At 43.2% G+C, this 5,271-nt stretch overlaps 1 pseudogene; it reads left to right on the top strand.

Moving 5' to 3' along the window:
• LOC109928446 overlaps nt 1–5,008 on the top strand; it is a 13,307-nt pseudogene extending 8,299 nt beyond the window's left edge.
• The last annotated feature ends 263 nt before the right edge of the window (nt 5,009–5,271 follow it).

Below are 5,271 nucleotides of genomic sequence, written 5' to 3'. Positions count from 1 at the left end.
CTGCTGTTAGATTAACTGGTTGTCAGGACTGCCAAGTTTGGTTGAATGCCTCAGGCAAGGGGAGAGGTTGAGAAGGACAGTCCTTCAGCCGGTGCAGGAATCGAACCTGTGCATCGTTCTATATCACAGGCCAACCAACTGAGCTAATTGACCCCCCTCCCTGTCCACAACCAACTGAATGCTGTATCATTGGAAGCGCTGCCTTTGAGATGACACATCAGTCCGAGGTCCTGCCTGCTTAAGGTGGATGTAAAAAACGCCAATAGTACTAACGGAAGGGAAGCTGGAGAAGTCCCCCTTCACATCCTGGCCAATATTCATCCCTCATACTCCATGTAAAGATGGATAATCTGTCCATCACCTCATTGTTGTTTGTGGGAATTTGCTGTGTACAAACTGGTTCCCCTTTTTCCTTCAAAATTAGCCATAAAGTTTCTTAAAAGAAAGAAAGAGTTACATTTATGAAGCACTTTTTATGACCACTAGACCAAAGTGCTGTACAGGCAGTGAAATTTTTGTGAACTCACTTTTGTGAATTGTAGTCACCATTATAGTTTGAGAAACGAGGCAACAAAATATACAATAAGGACACTCCCACAAACAGCAATGTGACAACAACCAGGTAATCTGTTTTTTGTAGCTGAAAACCGAAAGAGCTGTGGATACCGTTAAATCAGGAACAAAAACAGAAGTTACAGGAAAAGCTCAGCAGGCCTGGTAGTATCTGTGAAGAAAAAATCAGAGTTAAAGTTTTGGGTCTGGTGACCCTTCCTCAGAACAGGAAGGGCCACTGGATCCAAAACATTAACTCTGATTTTTTCTTCACAGATGCTGCCAGACCTGCTGAGCTTTTCCAGCAACTTTTGTTTTTGTTCCTGTTTTTTGAAGCTATTCATTCTCCTAGCCAGATCATTTTCCACTCCTTTGTCTGAACAACTGCTCTACTCCCTCTTTAGGTTGTATCTCCTCCTATCGTTTACTCCTTAACCCCTCCTCACCATCCTACCTTCGGTATAAAAAAACATTTTCTGAGTTACCATCAGTTCTGAGGAAGGGTCACTGGACCCAAAACTTTAACTCTGATTTCTCTCCACAGGAGCTGCCAGACCTGCTGAGCTTTTCCAGTTTTTGTTTCTGTGTTTTTGTGATGTTGTTGGGGAGCTCTCAGTATCACATTGGAGCATTAGCCTGTGCTCAGGAAGGGAAGATGTGAACGCACCGGAGGGAGTGCAAAACCGATTCACAAGAATGGTTCCAGGAATTGGAACCCTCAGTGATGAGGATAGATTGAAGGAGTTGGGTCTGTTCTCCTTGGAGAGAAGGAAACTGAGAGGAGATTTGATCAAGGTTTTCAAAATCATGAAAGGGCTGGATAGAGTAGATACTGAGAATCTGTTCTCATTCATAAAAGAAGAAAAGAACGAGAGGGCACAGATTTAAAGTGATGTTCAGATGAAGCAAAGGTGATATGAGAAAATCTTTTTCACACAGCAAGTGGTTAGGGAATGGAATTCACTGTCTGGAAAGATGGTAGAGGCAGGTTCAATTGAAACATTCAGGAGTGCAATTGGTGATTGTTTGGATAGAAATAGCATGCAGGAATAGTGCCACCTCTTCTGGTACTGCATTCCAGACTCCTACCACTCTCTGAGTGAAAAACCTCCTTCGCACATCTCCCTTAAACTTTCCCCCTCTCACCTTGAACCTGTGCCCCTTTGTAATTCAAATTTCAACTCTGCCAAAAAGCCTCTGACTACCAACCGTATTTATGCCTCTGATAATTTTGTCGACCTCTACCAGGTCTCCTCTCAGCCGCCGTCTTTCCAGTGAAAACAATCCTAGTCTTTTTAACCTTTCCTCATAGCCAATGCCCTCGAGACCAGTTAACATCCTGGTGAACCTTGTCTGCACCCTCTCCAAAGCTTCCACAGCCCTCTGGTAATGTGGTGACCAAAACTGCACACAATACTCCAATTGCAGTCTAATAAGGGTTTCATATAGCTGCCTCAGAGATAGTAAGGACTGCAAATGCTGAAATCAGAGATAACACAGTGTAGAGCTGGAGAAACACAACAGGCCAGGCAGCATTAGAGGAGCAGGTAAGTTGATGTTTCGGGTCGGGATCCTTCTTCAGAAATTTTTTATACCAATTTGCCATGTGGGACTTTATCAAATGCTTTATTAAAGTCCACATAAACTATATCCACAGCTCTTCCCTTATCAATTATCTTTGTCACCTCTTCAAAAAATTCAATCATGTTGGTGAGACATAACCTTCCCCAAACAAAACTATGCTACCTCTCACTAACTAGTCCACTTTCTTCCAAATGTGCTTTTATTCTGTCTCTCAATATCTTCTCCAAGAGCTTCCCCACCACAGACTTCAGGCTCACTGGCCTATAATTTCCTGGATTATCCCCGCTTCCTTTCTTAAACAAGGGAACAACATTGGCTAATCTCCAGTCCTCTGGCCAAGGAGGATGTGAGATATCTGCTAGCGCCCCAACTTATTTCTTCCCTTGCCTGTCACAGAAACCTGAGATAGATCCCATTTGGCCCTGGGGACTTGACTACCTTAATGCAATTTAGGATACCCAATACTTCCTCCTTCAAAATATTGACATTCTCTAGAATATTCACACACTCATTCCTGACCTCAACATCAATCTTGTGCTTCTCCTTAGTGAATATCGATTTAAAGTACTCATTAAGGATCTCTCTAACTTCCGTGGCTCCTCGCACAACTTCCCTCCTTTGTCCTTGAGGGGGGCCTACTCTTTCCCTTGCTACGTTCTTTCTTCTAATATACGCATAAAAAGCCTTGGGATTCTCCTTGACCTTGTTTGCTAAAGACATTTCATGGCCCCTTTTAGCCTTCCTAATTCTGCGCTTAAGTCCCTTCCTAATTTCTCTATACTCCTCAAGGGCTTTGTCAGTTTGTAGCTGCCTAGACCTATCATATGCTTCCTTTTCCCTTTTGACTAAGTTTACAATTTCCCTTGTCATCTATGGTTCCCGAATCCTGCCATTCCTGTCCTTCAGTTTTGCAGGGACATGCATGTCCTGCACTTTAATCAACTGGTCTTTACAAGCCTCCCACATGCCAGACGTGGATTTGCCCTCAAATAACTGCTCCCAATCCACATTCCCCAGTTCCTGTCTAATTTGGATGTAATTGGCCCTTGCCCAATTAAACACCCTCACCCAAAGGCCACTCTTGTCTTTGTCCATTTTAGTTTTTCGATTCTGTGAGACGCTGACTTGTTTTTTTCAAAGGCCAGAAAGTCATTTTGCACATTGAGTTCATTTCCAGGAAGTCATAGATTCTTGCAATTTCATCAAAATGACCCACAGGACACCTAGGGAGATAATTGCTGAGGTGTTTCCTGAGTAGTTTTCAAAAAAAAAGAGAAGGAGCCTGAAGCAGGCTCATGCAGGGAGAGGAGGCCTCTTACAGCAGAGGGACTGTTATTAGTCATAAACAGTCAGGACTGGGAAGAAGCCTTGAAATGTTTTGAAGTTGGTGAGAAGAAAACTCCAGAAGCAGGAGGCTGTTGAATTATTAGACAGGAAGAAACTTTACAAGGCTGTTGAAGGCATGAGTTTAGGGAACCCTCGTTCAGAAACAGTGAACTGAGTTAGTAGCTTAATTTGAGGAGAAACGTGCACTAAAGAAAATAGCATCTAGTGAATATGCAGATGTTTATAGAGTCATGGAACTGTACAGCATGAGAACAGACTCTCTGTCCAACTCGTCCGCACCGACCAGATATCCTAAATTTATCTAATTCATTTTCCAGCATTTATCCCTCTAAACACTTCCTATTCATGTACCTGTCCAGATGCCTTATAGATGTTGTAATTGTACCAGCCTGCACCACTTCCCCTGCCAGCTCATTCTATACATGCACCATCCTCTGTATGAAAAAGTTGCCCCTCAGGTCCCTTTTAAATCCATCCGCTCTCACCTTAAACCTATGCCCTCTAGTTTTGGATTACCCTACCCCAGGGAAAAGACCTTGGGTATTCATTCTATCCAGGCCCCTCATGATTTTACAAACCTCTACGAGATTAGCCCTCAGCCTCTGACGCTCCAGGGAAAATAGCCCCAGCCTATTCAGCCTCTCCCCATAGCTCAAACCCTCCAACACTGGCAATCTTTTCTGAAGCCTTTCAAGTTTAACAACATCTTTCCAACAGCAGGGAGACCAAAATTGCACACAGAATTCCAAAAGTGACCTTGTTTGCTGAAAGGAAACTGATTACAGCCATGCAGCTGAGCAAAAAGCTTTAGAATGGAGGTGGGGAGGTTCTGAGGTTTAATTATCTGCAAGGGTATTACTGGGGTAAATAGGAATAATCTTCCCTTCTGAAGTTTGTAGTAAGATCATTTCAATAATTATTGTCTAGTGTAATATGGTTTGAAGTTTTATTCCATGCAATAAACTTTAATGCTCTCTTGTTAAAAGTACATTGGCAGCCTCTTGTGGATATGTTCTACATAGTAAATAAAAGAATAAAAATTAAAAAAAATTAAGGCAGGTTTCACTCTGGAATCTGATTTATTCAGTCTTACCGTCATGTGAGATAATAACAATGTGATCAGTTATCGAAATGTCTAAATGGAGCAGAATCATCCGACTTGCTTCTCTATTTACAGGTGCCACCATTTTCCTCAAACCCCCCTGAGAAATTCTGCACCTTCCGTGTTCGAGGGTTCCTGGAGGAATATTTGCCTGACAAGCTTCGCGACATAACTTATGGCTCTGCCCTCGCCAGTCAGCTCTCCAAAGAGATGAGCAATGAGATTAAGGAGTTTGCAAAGGAGATTCTGCCACCCAGATACAAGCTGGTGTGCATGGTGACACTGGGCGAGAAGAATAATGAGGATGCTGTGTTGACCAGCCGGGCACTCTGGGACAGTTACGCAGACACCTTTGTGACCCATTGTTCTGAGAGTGGCACCATGTTCTGTGTGGCGAGTGTCTTTGCTGTGTACCGTGAATGAGCAACTGGGCTAAAAGGCTTAAATTATAAAAAGGACTACATAGGCTCAGGTTGAGTAGGGAAGGTTGCTGGGGATCTAATTGATGTGCTTAAAGGTAGATGGAAAGAGATCTTTTCCTCTGGTGTGAGGGAAATTCTTTATCAACTGCTTTCTCCACCTGTTCATTGCTCCCGCGCTCCCTTTAGCATTGTCCCCCTTAGGTTATATCGTCTGTCCATGTTCTTTCTACTAAAATGCGTCACCTCGCAATGTGATGCCCAGAA

Source organism: Rhincodon typus, chromosome 38 (assembly GCF_021869965.1).
Source record: "Rhincodon typus isolate 14 chromosome 38, sRhiTyp1.1, whole genome shotgun sequence".
NCBI classification, from domain to species: domain Eukaryota; kingdom Metazoa; phylum Chordata; class Chondrichthyes; order Orectolobiformes; family Rhincodontidae; genus Rhincodon; species Rhincodon typus.
Note: the sequence above shows the minus strand (reverse complement) of the source record. Positions and strands in the feature narration are given on the sequence as shown.